We start from the raw sequence: 15,011 nt of genomic DNA on the forward strand, positions 1-15,011 counted from the left end.
TTAGCTTGGCTTGTGCTACCAAAAGTGGTTGTTTTTACTAAGATGTTACTGCATTTGCAGCTGGGACAGTCAGTACGTTTACATGGACAGTTTAATTCCACTTTCATTCAGAATGAAAGGCCATTCTGATTAAAAAATGGTCATTCTGATTGAAAATTAAATCCAATTAAAGGGGGTGGTTTATTCCGTTTGTCATTCCGAATGAAAGAATGTTTGCATGTATACGCTTATTCCTCTTTAAGTTCATTCCGGTCTTTCTGCGCATGCTCGTTTCCTTGCCCTTCTGGCGCGACGACGTATACAGCATGCATAGCAACGGGCTGAGATAGAGCAGTCGGACTCGTTGCACTCACCAGTTTCCATTCGCCAAAGCACGGTCTTCTATCTCCTTTCTTCGACCTTCTACTTCCCTTCTCCTGCTCAACAGACGAAGCATTAGCAGAACAAGGTTGTTGTCGTACTGCTGCTTCAAGAATATAAGCAAAACAAGCCTGAAAAAGGCACTAATAACGGCGTCGTCAAGCATCTTGTTATCCGGAGCGAGGACTACAGTGTTTTCTTCCTGTAAAGGTAAACATGTAACATCCGCCCCGTCCCCTATCCAACCAGAAACCTTGCCTGCCCCAAACCATGCACAGACCCGAATAAAGGCAATCAAAGTGATCTTCCGTGTAAACCCTCATTCGGAATGAATATTTCTCATGTAAACTACCTGGAAACACTTTAATTACGAATGATTTCATTCAGATTTATTTCATTCTGAATGAGAAGCCATCATGTAACCGTAGCCAGAGTCACAGAAAGTTGTTGTTTTTTACCGAGACATCTCTAAGTTTCCAGCATGGCTTCTGCCACAAGAAGCAGTTGTTTTTTTCACTAAGATATCTTTGGGATAGTGTCACAAAAAGTAGTTGTTTTTTACCAAGAGATCGCTGCGTTTCCTGCTGGGACAGCATCATAAGGAGCGTTTCTTCTTGACTGAGATGTTCCTGAATTTCCACCTGAGATAGTGCCACAAAAAGCAGTTGTTTTTTACCGAGGCATTGCTGCATGTCCAGCTGGGATAGGACCATGAAAAGCAATTGTTTTATGTTTTACTAAGACATCACTGCATTCCCTGCTATCTCCTCTATTATAACACACAAATGTAACACAGCTGTGGTTTGCACAAATGTACAATGCCAACATTTATTCTGGCGACTGGATTGGTAAATTACCAAAGGGCTTCCGAGATTGCACTCCTCTCAGTGGGCGTGGCCATTGATGCTAGCCGAGTTGTCATGCCTGGCTAAGGGTCGGAACAAATTTCTGTATAGGCATTATTTTTGATGATCAACCACGTTTGAAATCTTACTGGTAATTTCTTAACTGAAAGAAATATGAAAACTTTACTTGGTACACATTAAGAAGTTGTAAATTAAGTGGGCTAAAAATATGTAGGCTATGTCTATGCCTAATGTTTTTTTGTTTGCTTCTTTGGAGATTGATAAATGTAAATGTCAGACTGACTTTTCATTTGGACTGAAACGTTTCCCTGTGGATGCTGGTGTACAAGCTTAAAAGGAACTTCAGAATAACATGTAATGTGCATTACGTACTGTAGTGTGCTCCTTTGAGGCCAGAAACATCATTGCTACTGAATCCTCAGTGGTATCCATTGTTTAAAGATGCACTGTGTTGTTTTGTCCCTGTCATTTGGATCAAAGACCAAGATTACAAAGCAGCATTATCTCAATATTATACAGATGCAATACATCTTAACTGCAATTTTCTTTTCCTTTCCCTGTATATTCACTCACAGGCTCTTTTCACTGAATCAAATCTCCTCATCTCTGCTCACACAAGCTGCTCTTAAAAGTCTTTCTAAAACAAACCAAATGTTTCTATGGATGAAAAGCTCAATTTGCTTTGGATTTTGTTGCATGGAAGGCTGAGGTCATGCAGTTTCAACAATGTTAGGTTATTTCTATGAGCTTTACATAAAAAAAATATCAAAAATTCAAAAACAAGTTGAGTGGCTGGCTTGGTTATAGTCACTTGCAACCCCTCACATTTGCCAGGCTATTCTCATGCGCTGTTTATGTGTTTTCCTACGCAAAGTAATGCACCAATATTTGGACATGTCCCATGTAATGATGAGCCAGTAATTCATTCATAACCCACACATTTTGGACAGCTGCAATCACTTGACCAATGTGCTGATGAGAGTTAAGAAGGAAGTGGACCAGTTAGGAGGCAGGTTGGGGTGGAGGATGGGTCACAAAGCACAGGACTTTCCCCAGGAGACAATGTTCGGAACCGTGTGAACTTTGAGTCATTTTAAACTACGTCTTCACCATGTTTCTTTTCCTACTCCCAACCACAGTAAGTTTACAATACTTATGTAACTCTGTGTTATGGACATAACATCATTTGTAGCTGCTAATTTGTAGGATATCATACGAACCACTGTATGAGGATTTGTTGCTTTGGCACAAGTGGTTGTTTTAGGTTACTTGTATCTGTGTTTCACTTGTTAACAGTCATCAAATGTTTAATATATTGACCAGGAAAGATTGTAACAGCATATGGGGTATGGGAAGTATTCTATTAGGTGTTATTCAGCATGTACAGCTGTGTACAAATGTGTGTCTAAAGGCCCAGACACACCAAACTGACTTCAAAGAACTGTTGACGAAAACCGCCTGTTGTTGTGTCTCAGCCAAAAAGTTGTGTATGCACACACCACAAAGACTACAGCCAATGTACAACCAGCATGTATGTCCTGCGCCTACGTGACAGGAAATATCTCTCCACACCAGCAGGCAGTGGTAGTCTGTGATCATTATTCTACAAGGGAAACAAGAAGACCAGCATGATGCTAGTTAGCCAGTTAGCACATTAACGACATAATCAAATGTTGAAAGAACAGAGCATATTTACTGTGCACCAGTGAACACTAACACAAACCATAATGAAACGTTTCTGCTAAACAGCTCAATGGCTAAAAAGGAATAATCTTACCTTATGTAACAAGTTTGTGTTGGTCTAACTCCCTCTTGACTTTCGCAGTTTGTTTACTTTCCTCACTTCTGTTTCTCCTCTTGTGCCCAGAGCTGAACTGCCAATCAGAGTGATTTCACTCACTGATGAGCTCCGCTGTCTCTGACAGCAATTCAACATGCTGAATCTGCTGAAAAAAGCCTACAAGGGCCAATGATATGGGACACACAACAGACACTCATTGACAGCCCCACAGTGACTGGCGGCCGACCATCAGCTTGGTGTGTCAGGCCCTTAAAGTCCTTCTCATGTCAGCAGATGTGCTAAATATCACCCAGCAGTAGAGGCAACACCTCTACTTGAAAAAAATCCTTGGGAAAACACTGTGTATTTTGAAACTGTTGAGACATACTTCCAGTCTTTATGCTCAGCTAAGCCACTAGCCTGCTAATGCTATGCACTTAATGCACAGACATGAAAGTGCGATCGATTTTCTCATGTGACTCTGCTTTAACTGCAAACTACAACCTACAGAGGGTGAATATTTGACACTAAAACAACTTGGGATGGGAAGTTATTGAGTGAAATCGGATTTCTTTGTGTTTGCATGCTTGAACAACTCACAAAAAGTCATCATAGTTGAAGTGAGTGTGAGGAATATGTGTGTGCTAGACACAATGAAACATGCACACTTGCCCATTCCGGCACACACCCATACAGGATTGTTGCACACACAAACACACTGTGCTCATCAGCGACCTTGCATGACTCTCTGCAGAGTTATAAGACCTTCAATGTCACGCCATACGCCAGATCAATACATTTATTAATGAGGGCTGATGACTGCAGTCTGTTCGCCACATCGCATCCTTGAGACTCATAAGCAGGTCATTATTCGTGACCTCGATGGATTCTTAATTCAGACAAGTAGAGCGAGCATAAAACCGTCTCTTCCACCTCCCACGGCATCACTGAATAATTAAACACGGCTTTCCAAGATGAACATCACGTGGAGGGAGGGAGGGGAGGTGGGGCAACGAGAGCAGCGAGAAGAAGCTTCCGGGGAATGGTCAGGGTGTGCTGGGTGGAGGTGAGCTGCTATTTTGGAGTTTGGAGAAGTGTTCTTCTTCTTGTCTCTAAAGTGGATTAATTTATGTATTTTGTTTGTCTGTTTTTAACACAGAGCATGTTTTATTCAAGTGGTGGAATGTATGAATGGGCATGAGACCCTAATGTGAGACTCAATCTGAGACAGGTGAAAGTGTGCCCATCAGATGCTGAAAGATTTCCACTTTCAAGGCTTTCTTGATGTTGCATTAATGCCACCAGTTTTCTAAATTTAAGATTTTGGATGTCTTTCTGTCAAGGAAGCCATTGGTGTCAGTTTGTTTATTAGGTTATCAACCATCGTAATCAACTCTTTCTTCTTACGTTATAAGAAAGGTTTTTGTTGCACTGTGATGCTATGGAAGCCCATATCTGCCAAGAAAAGAAATAAATAGGAAAACAAATTAGGGAAGATGATAATAAAAAACAATGCTGTATGCCGTAAAAACAAGGAGCTAAAGGTTAATACGTGAAAACAAGTATTCTCCATGAAAGCCATGATAATAAGACTACTATTTTATTGAACGTATTTCATTCAATTTCTGGTGATTGTTAACTGATTTTCATGGTGGGAACTACAGTTGTTTTATTTTGCTCTGAAGAGTCAGTAGTGTATCCCTCTGGCGTCATTTTCAGCCAACACAGAGTCTGTGGTTAGGAGCAGGTAGTTTGTGCTACTTATTAGCTTTGCCTATAGACTTTAAAAGAAAAAAATGGACGTAGCTACTGTGATGTTACCCACTGGTGTGTGGACTGGTTTGAAGCTGACACCATCTTGGTTTTTGGGAGCTAGTGTGACCATATTTGGGCAAGAGGGTGGACTAGGTTGGACATTTAACATTGGGGTCTATGGACATTGACTGACTTCTGGAGCCAGCCTCAAGTGGCCATTTAAAGAACTGCAGTTTTTGGCACTTCCTTCTTGGCTTCATTTTTTAGCCCTGGAGGTTGTGGCTTGGCCTCATGACTGTTGATATTAAAATGGATTTAAATAGATACTTTGCAGATTTTCAACCAGCTCTGTGTCATAATGACAGTGTGGGTAATATGTGTAAATGAACTGTCATTAACTTCCCTCTATCTTACCAGCGCCCAGAACTCCTTGCTCAAATCTGCTGGATGACTTGAAATGTGCCATTGGGCAGATTTTCGCTGGTTCTCAGACTGTTGCTCAAACTACAGATTGTACTTTTGTATGCCCGTCACCACAGACACCAGGAGTATAGAAGGTGATCGAAAGAGAGACCCACCCCTGTTTCTCAAAGTCAGACCAAAGTCAGATCATAAACTAAACTAAAACTAAGCAGTGTTGTTCAAATATAAAACAAGTTTCTGTTACTGTTTGGCCTATTTGTTGCCGAAAATGTCTACAAAATCATATTTTAATGCACTGTTTGGCTGTAACAGAGTGCTACATGGATGATGTTTCTTTTAGGCCGACCCACATGTTACCATTGCCCTCTTCAGGAAGCCAATAGATTTTTTCCATTGGATTCTGGATTGTTGAAGAAAATAAGCCCTGTTACAAACAAACATTTATGATACTTACACCTTTTGTTCAGCAAGATAAACTTCATTAATGAACACCACTTCTATTATTTTCATAGCGTTAAAGCAATTGCCAGAGGTACAAAGCTAATGTAAAGCTATGAATGAACTACACCATGGTTGCATGACGTCAACGTGCCACCACAACGAGACTGTGTTCAGTGTATTGACGTTCTGTAGTCTTATTTAGCCACTTGTTTGCAGTGTTGGGCAGTAACGCGTTATTAGTGACGCGTTACTAATAGCGTTATTAGTAACACGTTACAGTAACGCTGTTAGTTTTGGCAGTAACTAATACTCTAACACGTTAGTTTTTAAATTCATTAAATCAGTTACCGTTACCAAATGGTGCGTTACTACGCTATTTTTGGCCAGGTTTTAAAACGGCGCGCAGCATGCAGTATTCCTTCACAAACTGAAGATCCCTTTCACTAAAACATTTTAGCCCTAAACAATAAAAGAGAGTCAAGTCAGACAGAGGTATATGAACAATTCTTACCAGAGCATCTTAATGAAACACGTCTCTCACCATCTCTGAAGTCACTGTCGACCTGCTGGCCTCACTACAGTGCTGTAACGTTACATTAAGTGGTAGCTCTTCTGTAGATTTTTAGTCCCAGTAACGCTATATCCAGTGACGTGATATCCATTGTTATCCCGAGGAAGCTTTTAGCTCATTTTCCATATTTGGATCCAAGTACCGTAGTTGTAAAACATTTAGCTGACAGCGAGTGACTCCACTGTAGAAGACGGTTGCATGTTTCCTATACCATTCAAGTAACACATTACTTTTTGGTTTAAGTAATTGAGCTACTGAGTTACTTTTTAATGAAGTAACTAGTAATGGTAACTAGTTACTATTTTTTCAGTAACTAGCACTAGCACTAGTTTGTATTAACCATAAAAAACCATTAAAAAACCCCACAAACTTCAGCATGAGGGAACCAGAGCACTAAAATGCTAAAACTTCAGGATATGAGCACTTCTGAAGCTGAAACATTTTATGCTTACAGTGAAGCAGGATAAATTAGTGTCTGTTTGTATCTTTGAATCGACTATGTGTGATTCTGCAGGCCCTAAAATTCAGTCTGTGCACCACTTCTCAAACCACAGTGAGACAAACACTTTCTTGCACACGTTTGTACTCTTCCCATCACTGTTTCTCGACTCTAACACTGTCCAAACTGTCTACAGCAGAGCTGCAACATGTCAGTGGACTGCCCACTTTGAGATAGATATGATACATAAAAGATGGACACAGCAAACTAACAAGGTTAAGGATTCAACCAGGAGTTGTTTTTTTTTCTTTCTGTTTGGCTTTGGTTTTGAATTTAATTGACTCAGGAGCATGTTTTATTCAGATGGGGGGAGAACAGCAGGAAAGGTAGGATGGACCCTGGCAGTCGACGCTCTGTGCTGATGCAAGACTTAAAGACAGACTGACTTCGTGTGTTGCAGAGATTAGGGACTCCGCTGCTGAACCTCAGGCATGCTGGAGACAAAGTGGTGGATTTTGTCTCTTGAAGAATAAATGTGGAGTCAAATTGGGTTATGGTGAGAAGGGGAATGAAATAAAATATTATTCGCTGCATTTTTAACTTTGCCTTTTGTTGGCTCAAGAATAAATGAGTTTGCAAGATGCAAGAAACTAACCCTTAACATAACTTTGATCTAAGCCCCTAATGATCAGACTCATGAAGTCATGGAGTTTCTGCTGTTGGTAACAGAATATAGAACATCTTTTAAAGGCATTTCTACAGATCCAACAATACAACCCTCACTGATCTGTTCTTAAGCTCTTAAACAGTTTCTCCGACCTGTAGTAGGCTACTTTTTGAGGTTTTATTATTAATTTGTTAACGTCCTTTATGTGACAATGAAATCTGGGACTGGTTGCAGAAAGCACCTGAAAGGGCAACTTTGGTATTTTTCAACCTGGGCCCTATTTCCCCATGTGTATGTGTGCGTATGATTCATGGGTACAACTCGTAGAACAAGACGTGCTTTCCAGCCACTAGATGGCGCTATTTTCACCGTCTTTAGAAATTGGAATTGCTGCTGAGGCTGTCAGACGATAGACTTTATTTATTATTTTATCCACTTTGCTTCAACTGATCACCACCAAAATTTTATCATCTGTTCCTTGTCCCATTATCCACCTTTCCTGAAAATGTCATCAAAATCCGTTCATAACTTTTTGAGTTATTTTGCGGACAAACAAACAAACAGACAAACAGACCAACGCCGGCGAAAACATAACCTCCTTGGCGGAGGTAATGAAGGGTTCACAGTTTCCACTTCACCACTGTGTCGTTCTGGTTGTTCCTATTACAGAGAGTGTTACTGCTGTCAAGGTCTGTTTACCTCACGCGCGCGCACACACACACACACTTTACAGATAAAAAGAAAGAGGTTTACATGACATAGCACTTTACGTCTTGCAATCTCTCAACACATGAACTAGTGACAGCACCCTCATTTTCCACCATAATGTGATACATGATTGTACAGTACAACTGTAAATGGGCTTCAGAGGCATAATAAATATCCTGACCAGTTGTGTCAGCATGTGTAATAGACCTTTGAAGGTGAGTTCCTGAACCACAGTTTTGGCACTGCTCAGGAAGTGATACTCAATCCAGGTTCCAGGTACTCTCCAAGGCTATTCAGTGCAGGCTGGGACATGCTCTTGGACCCCATGGCAGCTACGGGGTATGACATATGCGTGATGTAACTGGAGCTGCCATGGTGCATGCCAGGTGCTCTTTGGGTGCTCTCAGCCTGACATAAGTTTTTGGGTACATTCAAATGGATGGCGGTCGATCTACAATAGAATGTTTTCATAAATTAAAAATATTGTTAAAGTCCTTTATTAAGGACTTTAACAATAATAATAATATCAGAATTATAATTCTCACCCATATCTTTATTTTTTGTTTAAAACATATTCTGACTCAAGGCTGACTGCAGACCCCTCAGCGTAACAAATCAATCATCTCTCATGTTCTATGACTGCGCTCCAGCTGTTGAACCTTTTGCCAAGTGAAACCAGATTTCACTGCACATGTGTTGTGCCCCAATTTATATGGTGTGATATGATGCCATGACAAGATATACTGCAATTAGTAAAGCAGGACTTGTATTTGGCTAAGTGCTGTAAGTAAGTGTGTTTCAGTATAGGCCACAGAATATCCAAAATCTGTGTATTGCTGCCTTGTTAAGCATTTGTCTGTTTAAAAGTTTAGTGTTTACACAGTGTTAGGGTGAACCAGTCGCCAGGATAAATGTTGGAATTATATGTTTCTGCAAACCACAGATACATTTGTACATTATTATCTAGCGCATATGTTGAAATTTTATTTTACCTTTTTAACTTGTGGTTCAAGTTGGTTAGGTTTGGGTACAAAAACCACTTGGTTATGTTTTGGAAAAGATCATGTTTCGGCTTAAAATATCTAGTTTTGGTGGTACCGTCCCAGCTGGAAATGCAGCGATGCCTCATAACAAAACTTAAATGTTGGCACGAAACATTTTTGCAAACTACAGCTACATTATATTTGTATATTATTATGTTGTGGTGACATTGAAACTAGTCTCACTCACCAGATCTTTCTCAAGAAAAGAAAGGTCTGGCTTGGCTGACTGTCACTTTAAGATTGAAGAAAAAAACGCCCCGGCTGCTTTTATTTCTTTCAACCAATCACAATCGTTCTGGGCGGTGCCACAGCAACAGTGCGCTTGCAAAAATATTGCTGGGGGGAAACAGTTTTTGGTGTAATACGCCCACAAAAATATCGCCTACAGGACGCGAACCATGGCAGAAAAATGGCTACATCCCCGCAAGATCAAACACCGCAAAAGTTAGTAAAGGACATGTTGAAAACGGTTGAAGACTGCAACACAACCGGAGGTGGTATGGCGGGACTTCAGTGGTTGGCTCGTTCCGCCCAATGAGAGGCTGATCTCTGCAGCAAACTTCCGCCCACTCAGACTACGTTGAAACTGTCTTTATGTTTCAACAGCACTGTGGTTACATGTAGGCACAAAAATCACTTGGTTATGATCATGTGGCTTAAAATACCTGCTTTCGGTGGCTCAACCCCAACTAAAAAAAAACAGCAACTTTTTGTGGCAATATCCCAGCTTAAAATGCAGCAATGTCTTGGTAAAAAACAACTGCCTTTTTGGCACTATCCCAGCTTGAAACGTTATGATGTCCCTGTAAAAATGACTGCTTTTTGTGGCTTTATTCCAGCTGAAAATGCGGCGATGTCTCAGTAAAAAACATCCAGTTTCTGTGGCACTATCCTGGCGGGAAACACAGCAATGTCCCCGTAGATACAGCTACTTTTCCACTGGCAAAAGTGTCACGAAACACTGTGACAGGCCGCTAAAAAACACTCAATAATTCAGTAAAAAACAATCAATTTTGTTGTTTGTTGGTCTCAAACTGTGGTAACTGTGGTATCTAGGCATCATCCACCTCCCCTCCGCCCCCTGATAACAAAGTCAGCTCAGATACCACGCAAGTTTAGAAATGTTGATATCATACATATGAGAGGTACAAATGTAATGTAGCCAAAGTGCACAGTTTGTGTGTTATTACTGACCCACGCTGCAGTCAGAGAAACACATGCTCATTTTTAAAAAGCATTTGGAGACACTGATACAGCTGTTACATATTTAAAACTTTGCCTCACATTTCTCTCTCTGTTAAATCTCACTGCTGCTGAGCTCTTGGCTACAGAATGGTGATTTCACTCTTTCCTCTTCTTCACTCATTCATTTTTCATAATGATGTTTAAACTCCATCCCGCTGCTGTTGCCCATTTGCTTGAAGAAAACTCAGCTGCAGGCTGCTCTGTCTGTGCACACTGACACTTGTTGCTGTGTTGTGGTGCATTTGTGTGCTGTGGGGATACTGACAATTAGCTGATGAGGTTTACATCACAATTTACTTTATGATTTATTGTTTAATTTTTTAACATTTGCTTTATTTGAAAAATAGATAATGTGATGCTGTTTTGCAGACAAACACGCCTTTTGGATATCTCTGAGCCCCCAAACTTATCCTACAATGTCCCTGGGGAAAACCTAGTACAATGATGGGTGGGAACTGTCCCCTTCACACACTCAGGCACACAGCAGGAAGCAGGAAGAAGCTGCTGTTGATGTCAATAGTGATTACAGCTGCAGGTTAAATCTCCTGTGCTGCCGACAGACTAAACCTGAAGCTCTCTGCAGGCTGTCGCCACCTTTAACAGCCGACCTGCTGGCCATAATGCAACCTGACAGGGACGAGCAGCCAAGGAGAGGTGAACAAAGCTTTGCAGTACACCTACCTTTGTTTTGTCACCACTACTTACTGTTCTCCACTGCTAACGGGATAAGAAGTGAAAGGCTCCATGTTCAGACAGTCAACCCAAATTTGTTTGATTTGCACGCCAGGTGTTTTGTTATACACCAGAAACCTGTCCACGTCCACATTTTGGACCTCTGTAGTTTTCATTGTTAATGGTCCATCCTTTCATGCAGGAGTCATCCAACTGTATAACCATGCATACATGCACCACACCATGCATCATGGGTAACCATTCATACGGACGTAATGCAGAAAAGAAAACATGGTTCAGGTTTTTATTTATCCAGACTTGTATCTTTCATACCATATTTTAATGCATTGTCACCAGAAGAAAAAGTTGTCATTGTACATTTCTGCGAACCACTAGTATGTTACATTTGCACCTTTCTTATGTATCGTATCAATGTTTTTAAAGTGTAGCAGATAAACTGACTTTGTCATCTTGAGGTTGAGGGGATGGTGGATGGTGTGTCACTTAGGCTAGATGCCTGCCAAGCTGCAGACCACTGTTCGAGACCAACAAACAACAAAACTGCTTGTGATTTCATAAGTCATTGCTGTGTGTTCAGTGCCTCTAAGACACCAAACATGGGTATTTTGTAGCTACCTGACGCTGTTTTTCCAGCGTTTTTTTTAGGCATGAAAAGCAGTTGCTTTTTACGAAGGCACTACTGCTTTTGCAGCCAGGATTGTGCCCCTCAAACTGGGTATTTTAAGCCAAAACATGATCCTTTCCTAACTATAACCAAGTGGTTTTTGTGCCTAAACCTAACCACATGTTAAAATGTAAAGTTTCAATGTATCCGCAACATAATAATGTGCAAATGTAAAGTATCCCTGGTTTGCAGAAACGTACAAAGCTAACATTTTTACATTTTTTCTGGGTTGCAGAAGTTCATCTTTTGTCTTGATGCTTCAAACCAGAGAGTTTCATGTCCATCCAAGCGTTGAAGTTTTCCAACTGTCACATACGGTAAATCTATGTGAAAATGAACTTTTACTTCTGGGTCCCAGCATAATGGAAGGAAAATGAATTCTACACAGTCTGTCAAACTAACCAAGTTAATCACTTTAGTAAATTGTTCATAATTCATTCAGACAGGAGTTCAGCACAGTCCTAGAAAAGTGTCATATCAGCTGTTTACAGGCATGAGGAAGAATACCAGTGCCCTTGAGGTATGTGAAATGGAGGTATTAGAAGAAAAAACCCACAAACACTTGTTTACAAAGACTTAAAATTAACAGCTTATTATATACATTACTGGCGCAAGTAAACCAGAAACTGTGGTTGCTTGTTAATAAAGCATTCACAGCACAAGGCCAATTTATTACACTGAACAAAAATATAAATGCAACACTTTTGTTTTTGCTCCCATTTTTCATGAGCTGAACTCAAATATCTAAAACATTTTCCATACACGCAAAAGACCATTTCTCACAAATATTATTCACAAATCTGTCTAAAATCTGTGTTAGTGAGCACTTCTCCTTTGCCGAGATAATCCATCCAACCTCACAGGTGTGGCATATCAAGATGCTGATTAGACAGCATGAATATTGCACAGGTGTGCCTTAGGCTGGCCACAATAAAAGGCCACTCTGAAATGTGCAGTTTTATCACACAGCACAATGCCACAGATGTCGCAAGTTTTGAGGGAGCGTGCAATTGGCATGCTGACTGCAGGAATGTCCACCAGAGCTGTTGCCCGTGAATTAAATGTTCATTTCTCTACCATAAGCCATCTCCAAAGGCGTTTCAGACAATTTGGCAGTACATCCAACCGGCCTTACAACCACAGACCACGTGTAACCACATCAGCCCAGGACCTCCACATCCAGCATGTTCACCTCCAAGATCATCTGAGACCAGCCACCCGGACGGCTGCTGCGACAATCGGTTTGCATAACCAAAGAATTTCTGCACAAACTGACTGCAGTTTGTCGTTGTAACTGACTTGAGTGGGCAAATGCTCACATTTCGATGGCATCTGGCACGTTGGAGAGGTGTTCTGAATCCCGGTTTTCACTGTTCAGGGCAGATGGCAGACAGCATGTGTGGTGTCATGTGGGTGAGCGGTTTGCTGATGTCAATGTTGTGGATCAAGTGGCCCATGGTGGCAGTGGGGTTATGGTATGGGCAGGCGTATGTTATGGACAACAAACACAGGTGCATTTTATTGATGGCATTTTGAATGCACAGAGATACCATGACGAGATCCTGAGGCCCATTGTTGTGCCATTCATCCACAACCATCACCTCATGTTGCAGCATGATAATGCACGGCCCCATTTTGCAAGGATCTGTACACAATTCCTGGAAGCTGAAAACATCCCAGTTCTTGCATGGCCAGCATACTCACCGGACATGTCACCCATTGAGCATGTTTGGGATGCTCTGGATCGGCGTATACGACAGCGTGTTCCAGTTCCTGCCAATATCCAGCAACTTCGCACAGCCATTGAAGAGGAGTGGACCAACATTCCACAGGCCACAATCAACAACCTGATCAACTCTATGCGAAGGAGATGTGTTGCACTGCGTGAGGCAAATGGTGGTCACACCAGATACTGACTGGTTTTCTGACCCCCCCCCCCCAGTAAAGCAAAACTGCACATTTCAGAGTGGCCTTTTATTGTGGCCAGCCTAAGGCACACCTGTGCAATATTCATGCTGTCTAATCAGCATCTTGATATGCCACACCTGTGAGGTGGGATGGATTATCTCGGCAAAGGAGAAGTGCTCACTAACACAGATTTTAGACAGATTTGTGAATAATATTTGTGAGGAAATGGTCTTTTGTGTGTATAGAAAATGTTTTAGATCTTTGAGTTCAACTCACGAAAAATGGGAGCAAAAACAAAAGTGTTGCGTTTATATTTTTGTTCAGTGTAAATTGAAGATGTTTAAGTTTTCATTTTCTACAGTGTTATAGGAGATTTTGTGAATGAAAGGTCATTCTTGACCCTAGATGATGAAAAAAAAACAACCTCACCACAAAATCCATTTAGTAAGTGGTCACTATATTCAGTCACCTCAACGGAAAACCTCTAAGGCAGAGTCATGCACCAGGTGAGGGACCCACGAAAAGCTGTATAATGGGTAAAAATATGTAAATTCACAGTTTTAATTTTCAGAATAAAATAAATGAAAAAGATGTGCAGTATATGTGTAATACTTTGACATCTAAATCACTATTATCAAGCCGCACTTCCTTTTATTTTGAAAGTCAGCAACACGAGTCAAACCTTTGACCCCTTGTCACATGTCACTGACATGGAGGACTCCAGCCATGAAACTTTGCAGCCCGAGGATGATAAATCAAGTTGAAGACACCCAAGGAGGATCCTTCTGAGGTCTGATGGTGGTGAAAGGAGCATGCTAAAATGTTTCCTAACCTGGCAGTGATTGAGTGTTTTCACCATCCAGTGAAAGAGACGTCTCCTCTGCTGGATTTGTAATTCAAGAGCAGAGAACCCGGCTTAATGTTAGTGACTGTAGCCTGTGTGTGTTGAATCATGGGTGTGGTTGGGTTGCGGGACCTTTATTAACAAGTGCAGGCAGATGTGGCCTTGACTTAGACATAATTCCTGGTAACAGTTTGGTTCTGGTAGTGAGCTTTATAGGTATGGGTGGGTTGGGTTTTAAAAAATAGACCTTTGCAGGACTCTGCACTAAGGACCCTTTCACACCTACCTTGTTTGGTCTGAACTGTTCAGTTTGAGCCGAACCAAAGTTACAGGTGTGAAACCTTCCCTGGACCACAGTCCAGACCAAACAGCCAAACCTTTGTCCAACAAAAAGGTGATGTTGGTCTGGATTAAACTGAACAATTGGACTTTATGATCAATTGACCTATGGCTAAGCCACGCCCCCTCCACTCACTCGGACAAACCATCAACATTCAGTGACCGGCGCTATGGCAGGTGTCACAGTACACGACATTTCACAGGAGGCAGTTGATGATTTTTTGGGACATAACGATCAGATGTCAGTGAGAAGTAACCAAAAGGG

The sequence above is a fragment of the Epinephelus fuscoguttatus genome, linkage group LG1, assembly GCF_011397635.1.
Source record: "Epinephelus fuscoguttatus linkage group LG1, E.fuscoguttatus.final_Chr_v1".
In the NCBI taxonomy this organism is placed as follows: domain Eukaryota; kingdom Metazoa; phylum Chordata; class Actinopteri; order Perciformes; family Serranidae; genus Epinephelus; species Epinephelus fuscoguttatus.